Source organism: Protopterus annectens, chromosome 6.part0 (genome assembly GCF_019279795.1).
Source record: "Protopterus annectens isolate FY-2018-M chromosome 6.part0, PAN1.0, whole genome shotgun sequence".
Taxonomy (NCBI): domain Eukaryota; kingdom Metazoa; phylum Chordata; order Ceratodontiformes; family Protopteridae; genus Protopterus; species Protopterus annectens.
In genome coordinates, this window is record NC_056737.1 from 1085980284 (window position 1) to 1085999240 (window position 18957).

Here is an 18957-nt window from a genome sequence, read left to right on the forward strand (position 1 = left end):
ATGTTACAATTGCCTCATGTACACAGACAACCCTCTCCTCCTTCCACCAAACACTAATACATGCGAGAGATGCAATTATACATCCAAACTGGAGGCTAAGCTCTCTCAACCCAAGACTGGACCAGGCAGTCAAGAGGATAAGGGAATTACTTGCATCACACCACCAGTCTCACACAGACCTATGAAAGCTACACCGGCAAAAAACACATAAATACACGAAAACATACTCGGAGGCTCTAAATAAAAATCTGCAAAAGCAACAGAGACCTGCAAAGCAGACATCCAGGCAACCTTCACCCCAACACAAACCATGAAACACATACTTCACAAAACCAGTGTGCCACGCAATCACAACACTTAAGGCAAAATAACATACCCAACACACCAGTAATAGGTGACTCTATAGTCAGGCACGCTGACATCCCACTCACTAGGCTGAACAAGGAGAAGGTTACAGTTAGCTGCCTGTCGGGTGCCAGGATCCGCCACATAACACTCAGGTCACTTCAGAACAAGTACAAATATGACTCTGTCATTATCCATGTTGGTTTGAATGACCCGAGCCGTACCTCCCTGGACTACATGAAAAGAGACATGGAGGAGCTCTCGGATCACGTAGCCCAGGCCGGTATGACCCCGACCCTGAGTACCATCTTGCCCTCACCAAGAATGATACCATGGTATAGAGGAAAAATTATCAATTTCAACAATTGGCTAAGCTTCTGGTGTCATTCAAAGGGGATCCAGTGTCTGTCAGCCTGGGATGACATGCTCGACAAGCCACGCTGCTTTGCTAGAGACGGCTTGTTACCTGTCACCCTTAGGCTTTTGAATATTGGCCAAGGCTCTTGCCACCCCCACAGTGCCTTTTTTAGGCAAGGCTCAAAAGACAAACCCACCGCCATAAATAGCACATGTAACAAAAAACTGAGGGTAATGCTACTCAATGCCAGAAGTCTAAACCTCAAAATGCATGCACTCGATGCACTCCTCAGTATGGAGAAAATCAATATATGTGCAGTAACCAAAACCTGGTTTAAGGCTCCAGAGAGCACCCCAGCACTATCAGGCTACAACTCATACCATACATTTCGGCCACAAAACCCGGACCGAAATACAAAAGGTGGGAGAGTATCCATATTCATATCAAGGATACCCACACCTCCAGGTTAGTTGTACAGCACGATGCTTCTGAGATCATCCACGTGCAACTAACAACAGGCAAAACTGCTATTCAAATTATAGCTTGCTACAGATCATCCATCATGTCCCAGGACCCCCACTCCACATTCCTGGAAACATAAAGGTCCTACCAAACACCCTGATATTGGGTGATTTCAATTACCCAAACATTAACTGGGAGAACTACTCAAGTACAAACTCCCTTGCTCAACATTTCCTGAATTTATAAACTCAAATGTCCTGGATCAACTGGTCAACACCCCCACCAGAGGTGACAACATATTGGACCTGGTCATCACCAACATGGGCGACCGGTGTTCCACACTGGTGGTCAACCCCTCCCTGGTTAGATCTGACCATAAACTAATCACTCTGGATATCCACATTCCGCCACCACCTCAGGTCAAAGAAACCACCGTGAAAAACTTTTCAAAAGCAAACTTCACGTTACTTAAGACAGAGGTGGGAAGTTTCAAAGCCCCCATGCTACAGGATAATGCTGTCCAAGCTGCAAAATCCTTTACTACTGCACTCTACGGGCACCTGCAAGAATGCATGGATTGTGCTATCCCAAACAAAACAAAGACTCACTCCTCCAAGAAAAGGAAACCAGTCTGGCGGACACCTGCCATAAACAAGCTATACAATAGGAGGAGGAAACTAGTACAGAAAAGACTAAAATCCCAAGAAGGGAAGACATCCCTGATCAGAATCAGCAAGAAACTACGTTCCCTCATAAAATCATCCAAGGCTAGCTTCGAAAGTAAAATTGCCATGGACTCCAAAGATAACCACAAGGCATTCTTTAGCTATGTCAAGAATCTAAGTTGCAATTCTCAGATCTGCTCGGAGGTGGTGCAGAATGGCACAAAATACACTGAACCGACCGATACAGCCAACATCCTGGCAGACAGGTTCAGTGCAAATTTCACCCCCCTCTCACCCCTAAAAAGGCCCATAACTATACCAGAAGAGTGTAGTGCCCCTGAAATCACAGACACTCAGGTTAAAACAGCCCTTTCCAAAGCCAAAAACACAGTATCAATGGGACCGGACGGTGTCCCAGGCTGCATACTACACAAGCTCAAAGATGAACTAACCCCTCACCTAGACACACTGTTTAAACTCAGCCTCACCACAGGCTATGTGCCCACAGATTTCCCATGCTCTGGAACAAGAGTCCAGTCTACATTAGGCAGAGCTCTTCGCTAACCCTCTTCAAGAGAGACCTTGACGAGTGGATGGGAAATAAAGTTTACCCCAGGGATCACTTCAATGGCTCTGCTGGACAGAGGCACAGGGAACTAATCTAAGGGGGCGGCGAAGGCCAACACATTCTGGCTAGGCTTTTAAATGCCTTCGGGCAGACAGCCTAGTACCTACCTATGAACCTATGATGGGGCTTTTAGTCTATCCGCATAGGACATGTTAACACCCTTGACTTTCTTTGTGAGGAACCTCTGACATGACTCCAGCTGTTGTAGTAAATACCTAGTCAAGTACATGCCACATGGCACACTGTACTTGACTACAGGTCTAATGAGCGCTAAGTACAGCAGGACTATAACTTCTTAGATATGGACACCATACCTGTACTACCTGTACTTATAGGCTGTGTTACATAGAAGGGCTTCCTCACCACTCTGGACACATGGTGGTCAAACTTCAGCCTACTATCTATCTGTGCCACTAGATCCCTTACCTCTGAGTCTACTCTATAGGGGTGTGCTATTAAAGTTGTAATATGCAGGGGTATTTGGCTTCCCAAAGGGTATGATAATACATTCTTTCACATTTAGTTTTAGGCCATGGCTCTGGCACCAATCATCTGTTTGACTTAGACTCTCCTGAGAAATATCTACATCATTGGGGGATTCAATGATTGGCCCAGCTTGCAGTCATCTGCAAATTTTGTCATCCAGAAGCCTTCCACATTAGCACTGAATTCAGAGAAGTATATTACGAAAAAGAGTGGTCCAAGCACTCAGCCCTGTGCCACATCACTAGTACCTGGCTTCTAGATGGATCTTGATTCACTCACTAACAACATGTGTCCTTGTCTGTGAGCCAATTGGCTATTGTTCTGGTGATGTAGGGATTTATGCCCAGTTTTGACAGTTTATTTGTAATACCTGGGTAAGAAATTGTGTAAAATGCCTTGGCCTGGTCAAGGGGGGGGTCTATATTATGACGTTGAATGATAAAAAGAGTGAACGCTCATCAAACACAAAATCGAAAGCACTAAATGCAGAACACATGGAACAGCAATTTTTTTCCAAAGGAAAAAAAAAATCGCTGGGCCATTTTTGGGACTTTGCCATTTCCTGCACTGTGGTGTGATCTCGGAGTTGGCATATTTAAGTAGGGGTGGGTTGTGTCGGGCATAGCCCCCCCCCCACACTGGGGTGTGGGGGGGGGCAAAGCTCTCTACTTTACTTTGTGTTTGGATTTTTTTTTGCGGAGCAGCGATTTTTTTTCCCTGGGAAAACAATCGCTGTTCTGTGTGTTCAACATTTACTGCTTTCGGTTTTTAGTGTTCGATAAAAGAGCATTTGCTCTTTTTATCATTCAATGTCGTGATACAGACCTGGTCAAGGTAGGTGGTATGCACTCTTTTACCCTCATCGATGGCCCTAGTGATTTTCTCAAAGAAGTGCACCAGATTTAGTAGGCCTGACCTGCCCTTGACAAAGCCAAATTGTGTTGGGCCCAGTGTGTGGAGGTTTCCTATGTCATTATTTATCATGTCCATGATTATTCTTTCCATAGCCTTACAAACAAAACTAGTCAAATATATGGGTCTGTAATTTCCTGGATCAGTTCAGGCTCCACCTTTATGCAGAGGGATGACTGTTGCTGTCCTCCACTCTACTGGGACAAAGCTAATCTAGAGGCTGTGGTTAAATGGAGATCATAATGGGCCTGACAGGTCCTGATTCAAGCTGTTTAAGAGGCACCAGGTATAGTGTCAGAACCGCTCAAAGCCATGTTTTTAGCTTTAGAAAACACAGTGGCAACCAATTCTTTGGTGATAACTTAGGGAATGTTGAAGTGTATTTCTTGGGGGAGAACTGGGGGTGAGATAAGGAGGTGAAATCTGAGCTGAATTTATCACCCAGCAAATTTGCTACATCTTCTGGCTTAGTATAGATTATGCTGTTTCCAAGTAATTCTGCACATTGTTGGGTATTGCCCTTAAGACTGTGGACATAACTGAAAAATGCCTTACGGTTATCCTCAGCTTTGGTGGCTATTTTTGCCTCAAAGTATGCCTTGAAAGACTTGACTTGTTCCCTGACTCACTTTAGAGTGATGGAGGACTTTTTTTCTCTTGTGTACATTCACTCTTACTCATAAGCAGGATTTTATTTCTTTTACTGTACAAACTATTAATACTAGGGATCTGCCAGAGTGGCTTGTTTATGCAGCTTAACCTGGGCTTATTATGGTCTGCTACTGCCATTTCTATGCAGTTGTTAATATGGTCGGGGTAGCGTGGAAACTAGCTATGTCATCACTTAATAGGAGGTAGTTTGCCTTAGAAAAGTTCTACAAGTTTCTGGAATTAGATGAAGGGTCTAGTTTTACCCTCATTTCAAGGGAGATCACTTTGTGATCTGATCTTGCCAGTGAGGACATCACAGTCGGGGGGGTACAGCACTTTCCCATATTTGTGAGTACCAGGTCTAACATATTTGTACCCCTAGTGGGAGTGCAGACTAGCTGCTCCAGGACATTTGAGTTTACAAAGTCAAGAAATCTTTGAGCTGGTATATTAGTGGTTGTGTATGCCTCCCATTTAATGGACGCATAGTTAAAATCATCCACGAATACGATATTGGGCTGGATGGTGAGTGATTCAAGTAACCTCAGGTATGATGTACTGGTTTCCTGGTTCATGGTGGGGGACCTGTAGCACAGTATAGTAATGGATTTTTTCCATGGTGAGTTGAACATGGAGTAGCTCAAGTATGTCATATTGTTTGACCAGCCTTGAGGTGTGCTCATCATTCTTGTAGGTAGATACACCTCCGCCTTTTGCTCTTTCATGTTCAAGTGGTTATTGTTTTAATTCAAATGCTGTTTGGGTTACTGGTTACAGAGTTTATTTGCAACTGCTGCGTGTATGTCACAAATGGACCTATTCCTTGCATCTGGATCTGGTATGGATTTTAGTGGAGAGGGCAGCATTACCAGTACACCTCAATTTAACTCATAATTGACTGTATAAACCAGATGAACAGGTGAAAACTTTGATGGCAGCTTTATTTACTATGGGCACTGAAAGCAACAAAGGGAGAAATGCTGGCCCAGAGTTATTACAAGGCCAAAAGTCACATGGTGGTGCTGTTCGTACTGCAACTTCAACTTTGCTGGTTTAGGGGCTTCTAGTAATGTTGGAGGCTTGTTTCCTGGTGGGAGAAACGTTGAGCCACAAACTGAGGACTTTGCTAGTTTTAATGGTCATGAATTGTTTACATCTAAGCATATGTTTGTTGAGACAGTACTGCTGACAATGGTGCTGTCGGTGCAGGTACACCACAAGCACTTACAGGTACTTTGGTGGATGGTATTAAGAAATCTGAGAAGCTGGTGATGAAATATAAATCTTTGCTTATGAAAAATTCCTTTGTGAACTTGTGTATTGTACACTGTGGAGTACAAAATGGCTGCAAATTTTAAATACCACAATGGTGTTACACTGGGGTCTGTTTCCCATCATGAGCTATTGCACCTTTTTTATCGGATGGGCATTGAAATGATGCAAATAATTATTATTAAGGAAAACTTGTATTTTCACATAAATGTTCAGGTAAATACATTTTCATTCACAGACTTCATCTGATGAAGTCTGTGGAAGAAAACGTATTTACCTGAGCATTTATGTGAAAATAAAAGTTGTATTTACATATTTTCGGGAGTCTTTGGAGTGTGGTTCTTTGTGGCCTTCTGAACTGCTTAGATTTTGTTCTGGTTTACATGTTGAAGGCTTCTTCCCTACTCTCTTACTAGATTAAGGAAAACTTAAGACAGCTGGAAAAACTCGAAGTGGAAATCAAGAATTTGGATGCCCTTATAAGAAACCATCTGTTTTCCTTATCACCTGGATGAATTTCATGGAGCTTTATACAGGGTTGAACAATAAGAAGCCCCTGCTTATAAAGAAGTGGAAAATTGCCAAGGATGTGAGTGACGACAGAGATAAGTCTTCATATCTAACTCCTAACGGAGGAAAAAGGTATGAAGCTGGTGATGCACTCGATACTCACAGGGAAGATGTTGGTGATAGTGACAGGCGGAAGGTCCATTTTCCGGGTGAATGGAAAACCCGGAGATCCAAGGCTGGAGGAAAAGCGGGGGAGACCGGAGTGGAATGCCCCCAACTTTCAACCCCCTCCCCCAAGACAGAACTGGTATTCAAGAGGGTATCGGAATCGCCGAGGGTGAAGATAATTTATTCGGATGGTTTGGATACACCTGGTGATGGTACTGTACAGGTTTTTGGTGAATGTACTATATATATTTTTTCCCACTGCCTATTACTTCTCTTACTGGTTCATTACTTCAAAAAGGGTTTAATTTTGTATCCTGTAGTTACCCCAATGCAGTGGACACACTGACTGAAAACTGTACACTAGAAAACTGAACTTGAAATGTTTGATGCTATCTAACAGTGAATGTGGTGCTAACAACAAATTGGGGACAAGTAGCTTTTTAACCCCCTCTTTAGCACCGTCTATTGGGTTTTCAAACAGTTATGTGAAAACAGTATCAGAGAATGGGGCCACAAGAAGAGAAAAAGATTTTATAACTTAACTCCTGATGAAAGAGACCTTTTGTTCAAGTTATCTAATGATAAAAGTTTATGTCGGATGAAGCCAGATAAAGGCGGGGGAGTTGTCATTATGAACCACCACCTGTATTTGTCTAAGATGCTTGAGTTTTTAAACAACAGTGATTTCTTTGTAGATGTTTCAGGAAATTAGATTAACATAGCCTACTGAGGCATAGATTATGCATTGGTGGACTGATGTACTACTTTTGAAAAACCTCTTAAGATGAGAGACTTCCTTGAGGTCTAGCATCCTTGGGTTCTGGGAATATTCAGAATCCCTAAGATTCCTAAGTCAGTGCCCCCCCCCCCCCAATTCAGACCCATTGCAGCTTCAAGGAGGGTCAAAAATTGAACCACTGGCTAAAATGGTTGATTTTAAGTTAAAATCTTTTTCAGTAGGAAAAAAGCATTTATTAAAACACTCCTGGCACTTTCTTCTGTCTACTGCAGGTTTGAAATTTTTACCCGATGCTCTGTTTGAGACAACTGATATTAAAGACTTGTTCTATCATCATCCCATACGATGAAGGTTTGGAATGGTTACTGGGTGCCATGGCTAAGGGTACCAATCTCAACCAAGCTGAGATTAGTTTAATTTTTCAATGTATGGAACTGGTGCTTAAAAACAACTTTGTATTTTTTGAGGGGGAATACTATAAGCAACATAGGGGTGTTGTGATGGGGCAATCTTGACCCCTGTTTTTGCGATCATGGATTTATGGTATTGGGTAACTAGGAAAGTATTTTTTCACTCCTTTTCCAAGGTCGAAGGTTATATGATACCTGGATATGATACCTGGATGATACATTTATTCTATGGAAAGGGAACCTCACCGAGCTGCAAGAATTTATTGACTTTTTGAATAATTCTACTGATTTCTTGTACTTTTCCTAATAGACCAGTGATAGTTCGATAAACTATCTAGACACTACTATATACAAAAATTTATCTGAAGGAAAGTATGAGAGTCTAGGTTATTTAGAAAATAAACTTTATCAAACACCTTTTTACATTTTACCAGTCAGCACTCTTGGTGGCAAAAAAAAAATATTGTTAACAGACAGCTTATTAGACTTGGTAGGCAGATTTCAGATGATTTGTGTTTAAACAAGAGACTGATAAACCTCACACTTTGGTCATTGATCGTGAGTACCCCTTGTCATTGTTGGGGGATCTCAAAAATGGATTCTTGAAGTTAAAAAATATACGGACCCTTACTGAGTTGTCCCAAGGATTTGACTGTTAAAAGGAACACTAAGAGTACTGACTCAACTCAGATTTTTGTTATTCAATATAGTGCTGAAATTTCTTCACTAAAAAAGTTATTGAATGTCACTGGAAGACAGTATTTGGTGCTTTTGGGCTGCTGGACCAGTTGGGACAGCAGTCAAAATTTGTGTACAAGAATGGTAATAATTTAACAGCTGTTTTAGAAAAAGAGATACGACATACAAAATGCAACAAATAAGAACTACGGCATGAAATGTTGTGGGACGTGTAAGCAATGTAGATACAGGGGGCATACTTCTCAGTTCATGGGTACTCCAGATTGCTTTTAGTGAAGGGATGTTAACTGTACCACTAAGGAGGTAGTATACATTGCTTTTTTTTTTTTTTGAATTTACCAACACAACTATGTGATCAGTACGCATGTAGCTAATGCCTTGTATAAACACTCAGTTATATGTCATGATTTTGAAAAGTTTGCATTTAGTATTCTTTAAAAAGTTATACCTAGTAATAGAGGGGGAACTGGGAAGTAACTGTTGAACAAAGAGAAGTGTTTTGGCAACTGTGTAAAGCACCAGGCATTAATGATGTTATTTCCATTAAGCCTATGTTAAAAATCAAAGCTGCCGAAGTATAATTACTTTATCTGACATTTGTTTGATTTTTTTTAAATTTGTAACAATATTTCAACATTTTGATATTTCTTAAACGTAATTAGTATTTTTAACATTAGGTTTTTTTCTGCAATGTTTTTGGCACGTATAATGCTTTTATAAGTTTGCAAGTTTTTTAAGTGTGTGTACCTTTAAATGCTTAAGAGTTTTGGTGCCTTTGAGGATATTTAAACCTTGTAACAAAATGGCTGTCATGCTTCTGATGTTCTTCTACTAAGAGGAATGAAAATACGCAAACCGTGGATTAAAGGTTCGTTTAAACATCTGGATCAGCATTTTTTACTTTTATTGTTGTCTACCTGTAGTGGTCCTTTAAAGTTTTCTGCAGTGTAAGCAGAGTAAACATCACCTTATAATATGCGCCATCTTAAGGAAAGCAGAACTGTGCCACTCAGTACAACACAGAAACAGACTACGGACAGCCAATAAACTCCTTATGCCCCTGTAGGTTTTCCAGTTATTTACAGGATATACAGCAAACTCTACTTATGAAGTCTCCCAAATACATAAACCTAAAAGAGAATCTCCTAACGGTGAGCTGATAACTGAAATGAGTCACTATTTTTGACTCTACGTCTCAGAAGGCTGTTTCAAATATCCTTACTCCATTCTGTGACATACACCTCCCTTGTACCTCCTGACATCTAAGTGCCTTGCACCCTCATACTGGGCTTGGCTGTTCTCCAGCGTCTCTCTCTCTCTTTTTGAAGATACTACCTACACCTGAACTCACAGATTTCCGCATAGTATGTAAATGCTGTCATCATGCTCCTCCCAGTGCGCCTGCGCCTTCACTTCCTCTAGACTGGGCATGTTAATGTCTTCATATGGCTTCTGATATGTAAATGCTGTCATCATGCTCCTTCCCGTGCTCCTTCACTTCCTCTAGACTGGGCATGTTAATGTCTTCATATGGCTTCTGATATGTAAATGCTGTCATAATGCTCCTCCCCGTGCGCCTGCACCTTCACTTCCTCTAGACTGGGCACGTTAATGTCTTCATATGGCTTCTGATATGTAAACGCTGTCATCATGCTCCTCCCCCGTGCTCCTTCACTTCCTCTAGACTGGGCATGTTAATGTCTTCATATGGCTTCTGATGCAGGCACTGTTTCACTCTGCACCATCCTATGTCTGTGTCATTTCACTGAAGTCTCAACATCTACACAGAACTATGGATGAAATCTTACTTATCTGCCTAAAATTGGGGATAACCTACTGCTGTCATCTGAGAAGGCTTCTCCTTATACATTCATGTATTCTAGTAGCCTTTCCTGGTGCGTTGGTATATGCTGCTTACTTATCTTTAAGTGATTTTAATGACTAAGGTGATGTTCTCTTCCCTATTTAGCTGCATTTCTTGCTGAACTCAACTAAATTTTCTTGGGTTTCTGGACTCGGTTGAAGCTGCTAGGTTTTATTCTTCAGTCTTGCAAATTCTCACCCTTTCCACACCACAAAATGGAAAGTAAAATAACACCTGCTGTAATACTGGCAGGCTAAATGTACCTTTGATTTCCAGCCTGAAACCAAATAAGTTACACAAGCAGTTACCTTCCTTCTTTATTCCCAACTTTTCACTAATTTCTTATTTTCTAGTGCTTAATGATGCTACCAGGTGCTTCATACCCGCTTTGCTTTTACAGAGTCCAGTCATTGATGAAAATGAGAAGTTATGTACCTACCATAATGTTCCATGTTAGTTGTCTTCTTCTCGCCTTCTTTCTTGCTGGATGGGTTCGGAGCCAATCCTCGGCTCCGACTCGGCCAATACTAAAGCTCGAGAGCTATTTTTACCGGCTCGAGGCTCCCCTATATCCCACAATGCTAGGCGGTAAATACCCAGATCTCGTTTGATAGCTGAAAGTATAGCAGTGCTGGTCTCCTAGAGACAGAGAAAAAATGAAATCCACCTCTATTGAAACTACCTGTAGAACTATCAATCAGGGGCAATAGAGGTGGTTGACGCTGTGGAAGATAAAAGATCCTAAGGATCCTCTCGGTCTGTCCAGGATAGGGGGATGGAGGGTGGGACGCAAGAAAGAAGGCGAGAAGAAGACAACTAACATGGAACGTTATGGTAGGTACATAACTTCTCAATGTTAAGTTGTCAATCTCGCCTTCATTCTTGCTGGACGGAACCGCGTCCCTAGCACCCTTATCCTGGGTGGCTCATCGGAACAGACTCTTGAGTATGGTGGAACCAAAGTTAGCCCGGTTTCTGGAGGCCATATCCAATTTATAATGTGAGATAAAGGTATGAGGAGAAGCCCATGTAGCTGCTTGACAGATGAAATCTATGGACAGTCTGTCTTGAAATGCTACAGACGTAGCTAACGCCCTGGTTGAATGAGCTCTAGGTCATGATGGTAGCTTTTGGTGTCTGAGTTCATAAATGAAGGAAATTACAGAGGCCAGCCATCTCGAAAGGGACACTTTGGAAACTGGAAGGCCCATCTTGCCTTCCGCATAAGATAGGAATAGCTGGTTAGACTTCCTAAACTGTTTAGTCCTATCCAAATAATAACGAAGCTGGCGATGAACATCTAGGAAATGTAACTTTTGTTCTGCCTTGTTGGAATAATTAGGGAAGAAAACTGGAAGGTCGATTATCTGATTCAGATTCGCCTCAGAAGAAACCTTGGGTAAAAAGGAAGGGTTGGTCCGAAGGGACACCCTGTCTTTGTGGAAAACTAAGTATGGAGGACGACTGCAGAGAGCATGAAGTTCAGATACCCGTCTAGCTGATGTTATGGCTACTAGAAAAAGGGTTTTCCATGAAAGCAATTTCAGAGAGCAGGAAGCGGACGGTTCGAAGGGGGGGAGAATCAAGGAGGCTAGAGCCAAATTTAAGTCCCACTGAGGTGGGGGGTCTCTAATTGGGGGCTTGAGCAAAAAGATACCTTTTAGAAAGGCTTTGCAAAGTTTGTGGGACATGATGCTGGAGTCTGAAAAGCCTACATGGAAATTAGATATAGCCGCCGATTGGACTCTAATAGTAGACGAAGAAGAACCTGAGTGAAAAAGTTCTGCCAGGAAGTCTAGTATAGACTGGATAGGTGCAGTGAAAGGGTCTATGTTATTAGTTGCTGCCCAGAAGGAAAAGCGTTTCCACTTGCTATTGTAAATCCTTCTTGTAGAAGACTTGTGGGAGGCTATAAGGATGTTACGGACCGAATGGGAAATTAAAGGAAGCCTGGCTAGGGTAGGAAGCGGAGCAACCAAGCTGTGAGGTTGAGAGATGGGAGGGAGTGGTGCAGCTGACCCGATTGATGGGTCAAAAGATCTGGCACTGGATCCAGATGCCAAGGCTGCTCCAACAGAAACCGGTGAAGGAACGGAAACCATATCTGACGAGGCCAGTAAGGGGCAATGAGGATCATGTCGACTCTCAATGCGGTAGCTTTCTGAATTACTTGAGAGATCAGTGGAAAGGGGGGAAAGGCATACAGAAGTCCCCGGGGCCAATCGTGGACTAGAGCGTCCCTGGTGAGTTGACCTGGTAGGGGAAAGAGGGTGAAGAAATCGTGACACTTGCTGTTTTGGGGGGGTAGCAAAAAGATCGCAGCAAGGTCGGCCCCATTTCTGAAAAATTTCTTCCAGCACTGACTGTTTGAGAGACCACTCGTGTGGTATGAGTATGGCCCTGCTCAAATTGTCCGCTATCACGTTGGACTTCCCGGGAATGTGCGTTGCTATCAGAAACCACTGAGATGAGATCGCCCACTGCCAAAGTCTGAGTGCCTCTCGACACAAGGGATAAGACTTGGTTCCGCCCTGTTTGTTGATGTACCATACTACAGACATATTGTCTGTCTGAATTGCAATAGTCCCGGTGGGAAGAGATTGCTGAAGGGCTTGCAACGCTAAAAGTACTGCTCTCGTCTCCAGGACATTTATGTGCAAATGGCTTTCGAAAGGTTGCCATGTGCCCTGGACCGTCCTGCCCTGACAATGCCCCCCCCCACCTGATCAGGGAGGCATCCGTTGTCACCGTGGCAACCGGAGGGGGGGGAACGAATGATCTGCCCTGAAGAACTTGAGGGGAGGTCATCCACCAAGATAGATGCTTCTTGCATGATTGGGTCAGCAGAATACTGTGAGACATTGGGAGCTGTTGGAAGGACCACTGAGAAAACAGCATCCACTGGAGGATCCGCATGTGAAAGCGGGCTAGGGGAAGAAGTGTAATGGCAGCTGCCATGAGACCTAAAACCTTCACGACAACCTGGCTTTGATCCTGTCGCATTGAAGAAGAATGTGAACATGTTTGCGGATATCTGATACTCTTTGCTCTGTTAGTTTAGCAGAAAGATGAATTGTGTCTAAGGTGGCGCCTATAAAGGTAATAGCCTGACAAGGCAACAAGGCAGATTTTTCGAAATTTATGGAAATGCCTAGAGCTTGACAAGTATGAATGGTGTAGTCTCTGGATATGAGAAGTTGACGCCTGGTGGTAGCGGTAAGGAGCCAGTCGTCTAAATATGAAAACACCTGGAATCCTTGTTGTCTCAGATGAGCCGTGACCACTGCCATGCATTTGGTGAACACTCGGGGGGGCTGTAGTGAGACCAAAGGGCAAGGCTCTGAACTGATAGTGACTGGCTCCCAGCCGGAAGCGGAGGAACCTTCTGGAGCGTCTGTGCATCTTGATATGATAGTACGCATCCTGAAGGTCTATTGAGCACATCCAATTGTCCTGACCCAAGAAGGGTAGAATGGACTGAAGCGTGACAATCCGGAATTTTGTTTTGTTTACAGACTTGTTTAGTCTGCTGAGATCCAATATTGGTCTCCAGTCCCCTGTCTTTTTTGGAACCAAAAAGAATTTGGAGTAGATTCCGGATCCTTGCTGGTCTGCCGGGACTGGCTGGATAGCTCTTTTTGACAGCAGCTTTGCTATTTCTAGCGCTGCTTGTTCCCTTAGACAGGGTGGAAGGTCTGGAAGGGGCCCTTTTGGTTGAGATAGGATGTGGACAAAGGGAATTTTGTAACCCTCGGATATAATCGACTGTACCCATTTGTCTTGAGTGAGAGAAAGCCAGGCTTCTGGATACAGTGATAATCTTCCCCCGACTGCCTCCGAAGGTGGACAGTCGGGCAGCTTCTCAGGGATGCTGAAAAGGTTTGTCAGAGAGAGTCTCTCTGCTACCTTGATTTTGCAGACCCCCCCTGCCCCTAGGGCGGCGTCTATTGTTGTCCCCCCCCCCTTCTGCCTCTAGAGGGGAACTGACTCCGTGCATCAGGCGAGACTCCCTGTGATTTGCGGAACCACATTTCCCCCCCTTCTGACCCTTGGGATACGGTCTAGAAGGGGTAGAAAACCGGACTCCCACGGCAGAGAGAGTCTTGCCATCCTGTTCGCACCTAGTCAACGTGTCCTTCACCTGAGGTCCAAACAACGCTGTACCATCAAAAGGGGAATTGGTGAAGGACGCCTTGAAAGGGTCCGCAAAGTTACAAAGCCGCATCCAGGCGTGACGTTGCAAAGCTACACCTGTGCCAGCGGCCCTACTCACCCCATCGGCCGCATAGGAAAGAAGCCGCATGGAGGAGTTGACGATTGAATTCAGGGTTGCCAACTGGGAGTTCATTTTATCTCGAAACCCCTCAGTTGTTGGATCCTGCAAAGCATCACCCATTTCCTTGAGCATATCTCTCTGAAGATGGGTGAAGTGACACAAGTAGTTCAGCGAACGCATAGCAAAGGTCGCTGAGGAGAACATCCGCTTACCGTACCTATCCATAGTCCTAGACTCCTTATTAGGAGGATGGATAGGTACCGAAGGATCGGCTAATTCCTTCTTAGTGGCTGCGGCCACCACCATAGTATCAACAGAGATGCCCTTGGATAAGAATTCTTTGTCCTTAGGAGCTGTAATAAACTTGGACGGCCTTCGTGGGGTAGGTTCCACCATATCAGGGGCTGTCCACTCCTTCCTTGCCACCACTTCCATGAGGGGGTCAAAGGGAGGAGATACCCAGGAGGTGGAAGGGCGAAAGCCAAAAGCCTCAAGGTAGGCCGACTCGTCCTCTGAAGGGTTAAGGGTGGACCAGTTCCCCCTCTGTCTAAGGATCTCAAGGATGTCTGAAAAAGACACATCCTCAGAGGAGGACCGTGTGGACCCTTCCGACTCATCCAAGTCAGTATCCGAGGTGATAGACTCGGGGGAGTCAATATGCTTCCTCTTGCATTGTTTCTTCCGAGGGGGTTCCCCTGAAGGATCAGGAGAAGCCTCAGAAGAGGAGGATATTCCCAGTGGGGAAACTTGAGACGTTGGCTCTCTACGGTCTGGGACGAGAGGATGGGTAGAAACCATCGCAGGCACTGTAGAGGGAGGAGCAGAGGGAGCCGACCGTGGAGCAGACACCGGGTCTAGCATGCTCCGCATGACCTCGAAGGCGCCGCGATCAGGCGGGGCCGAAGATCCCCGCTCCGAAGAGACGAGGACTCCTCCCGGCACCGAAAGGGACGGCTCCGAGGCCGATGTCAGGGCCGAGCTCACCAGCGCCGAAGCTCCGAGAGGGAGAATGGGCTCGGACAAGGGTCCGATGTCACTCGCCCCCTCAGAGCCGACGAGGGAAGCCCGGCGCCCAGATCCCTCCAAGGAGGAGATCGGAGCCGACGACGGAGCCGAAAGTGGAAGTATCGGCTCCGACTCACCAACAGTCATGGCTCCCAGAAGCTCCGGCTCCGAACTCATGGGAATCGGAGGAGGAACTGAGGAAGGGATGGGTATAGCCACTGACCGTTGGGTAGGGCTATGCAGTATTTGGGCCAGTGCCTGGGACTTGAGAAGTCTGCTCACCACCCTCTCTAAGTCGTGGTCGGACAGTCTGGAGGACCGAGAGGAGTGGGACCTATGGCTCCTCTCTGATAAGAGTGGAGATCCCGGGGCCGAGTGGATAGAGCCAATGGATGGGGATCTCGACCTCTTTCTAGTAGATGGCTCCGACAAAACTATCGGAGCAGTCTGAGTCTTGGTCCTCTCGGCTCCAGCCGGAGCCAAGGTAACAGTTTTAGTCTTCGAAACATCGGCTCCAGACAGAGTCGATGTCGAAGCAGCCTTAGAGCCACCAGCGGATGGCGCCGACGCCTTGGAAGGCTTGGAAGGTTTTCCTGATGCGGTCTGGGTCAGGGAGCGAGCCTTCAGGCTTTAATAAGCCTCGAAGTATCAGTTTATTTTTGCGTTCCTGCAGGACTCTTGGACTGAAAGCGTGGCAGACAGAACAAGAGTCCTGCAGGTGCAAAGGTCCCAGGCAATATACACAAGAAGTGTGACCGTCTGTCAGAGACATTTTCTGACAGCACGAGTCACACTTCTTGAAGCCTGAGACCTTGGAGTCTTTAGACATCCTAAAGAGCTGTAAAACACAGACACACACACAGACACACCTTTAAAGAAAGGGGAAAAATAAGCCAACCACTCCCACAATAATGTATGACTAATTGGAAGGGAGGAGGACCCGAAGGCCTAAGGAAATTAACAGGGGATAAACGGGAAAAACAATTAGGGGAACCCGAATGAAACTAGGGATAGATAACTAAATAAACTGTTGTGAGAAACTATCCTAAGAAAAATAAGGGGATTTTAAAGTTTAACAACTATAAAAAGTCACTAACCTGCAGAGCCGGTAGAAACAAGCACCTTGTAGCTAAAGCGGCAAACGAGATCTGGGTATTTACCGCCTAGCATTGTGGGATATAGGGGAGCCTCGAGCCGGTAAAAATAGCTCTCGAGCTTTAGTATTGGCCGAGTCGGAGCCGAGGATCGGCTCCGAACCCATCCAGCAAGAATGAAGGAGAGATTGACAACTTAACATTGTCTTTTAAACTACTGTACTTAACTGGTCAAACAAATTACAAAGACAGTATCTCATACACGCAAAGCTTGAGCCGGTACATTCTTAGTAATCAAGAAATGTTATATTCCTGTCAACAAAGGGGGTGGGGACAGATGCCAGTTCAACAAAAACACACTTCCTTCAATTCAGTTTATAATTTCCAGTTTCATTAGAGTCTGTACAGCGCAATACATTTCCCTAAAATAAGTGAAACAGTCTTACTGCTAAGAACTGGGTAAAAAACACCACCAAGTCTGCTAAGAGATTATTGTTATTATCAAAAAGAATAACAGACTCCGATGTGAGGTTTTAAAACAGTAGACACAGGACTGGTTTCTTTTTGCTGGCCTTGAGTGAATAGGTATTCTTTCACTTCTCACAGAAGGTAGCCACTCTTACAAAAGGTTTCATGCAGTTACAGCTGAATGTTGAAAAGGCTATTCTCAATACAGCAAGCTACAACGTAACTGTTTACTCTTTTCAATGTGATTTCATGCAGAAATACTGTAATTATGGTTATTAAATAATGGAAAGTTTCATGCAGTATGAAATGGTAGCTAATGCTCAAAGTAACCAAATACAGCGAGAGACTTCCATTTGGATGTTACATGCTGGGATGTTGTCAGAGGCTAATTCTAATGCACAAAGCACTCTTAGAAAGATTCCTCCCATGACATGGAAATGTTAGCATACGATACTTCCGACTCAGATTTAATTACATATTGCAAGTTCTCTCACCACATCTTGTGACATACTAATGGGGCAATAACTGCTGTACTTGTCCTGAGAGCTTCCTGTCTTCTTTACCCTACAATAACGTGTGTGCATATGTGCATATTCCAGCATTCTGAGATTTATGAGCAACTGTGTTTTAATAAAAATCACAGTAAAATATAACCTAAATTATTACAGAAGTCTTTCAAGTGATTAATTCTCAGATGTATAGCTTTTACTGATTTTATTGAAAGAATGTCACAGGGATTACTACTCCAAAATTAAATGTAATCCTTCCCTGAATAACAGTTTACTTTTGTACTGCCAGCCGGGTACCTCTGACCATTGCAAAGTGTGATATTTAGTCATGTCTGACATGCAGGAGATCGATACTGTATTCCTAATTTAACTTGGTACGTTCCTTAACATACCTGCAGGATTCTATACTTTTAGTATTAAAAGTGAATGCAAATGCTGTGCTCTAGCAACGCTGTGTTTCTGTCTGTATTAGGCTCTTGCCTATTGTTTGAGATTGGTATATAATGTATTGTTCTACACTGCAATAACTGTTAAATGCTATCTGTACTACGTAAATAATTGCTACTAGAAGATTATGCTTTTCTGGCTACTAAATGTACTTGTACTGTCACACTGGGACTCGAGACATGGCTGAAAAAGGGACATATATTTCAAGTCCACTTACATAATTTTCAGATGAAATCAAACAGTAAGGGGATCAGATAGTTAAGGTCACAAAGAATCAGAACAAAGCTCACTACTTTAGTGAGGTATCCCTTCAAATCAGGGAAACCTGAACAAGCTTGCTGTATTGGAAGGATCAGCTTATCCCACTTCTTGCCCTCTTTCCCTCCCAAATACATTCCTTCAATTCTTCTCAGGTTGATAAAAGTATACCTGACTGGTGTGCAAGACTAAAGGGACTTAAAACATGTTCACTGCTTGTACCCTGCTATCTATATCCATTAACAAGAGTTTCCAGTTTCTCAATTTTTTATTAGCTTTTGTTTAGTCTCTTCCTACATATCCTTAGCTGCCATAACAGAAGGCTTTTTAATCCATACTACTAAAGACTTCATCTTATTGTGTCCCCATGAATATAGGTACTGCTGAACCAGTTCCTGTGTGGGTACATAATTTACAGCTATAGCCTTTGTTTTTTTTTTTTCATTAAATGTAGATTGCAAAAAGGCTTGAAACTGTCTCAAAATGTTCCACAACACAAATATCCTTTTCTGGTTTTATCAGGTACAAAATAATATAATCTGCAAATAAGGCCAACTTTTCTTGATTACCATAGAAATTATATCCTTGTATTTCTGAGTCCTTTTATTTCCATTGCCAATGACTCTAAAAATATAAGGCAAATAACAAAGGGAAAAGAGGTCACTCCTGCCTGGTTGCTCTGTTCAAACAAAGCTTATCTGAGAGGAACCCTACCATGTTAATTCTAGTCT

General features: G+C 43.7%; 1 protein-coding gene across 1 annotated transcript in view; it reads right to left on the bottom strand.

Annotated features, from left to right (window-relative positions):
* The window catches only part of TTC7B (tetratricopeptide repeat domain 7B), a gene marked incomplete in the record, with an annotated part of 1939345 nt that overhangs the window by 139603 nt on the left and 1780785 nt on the right, over positions 1-18957 (bottom strand).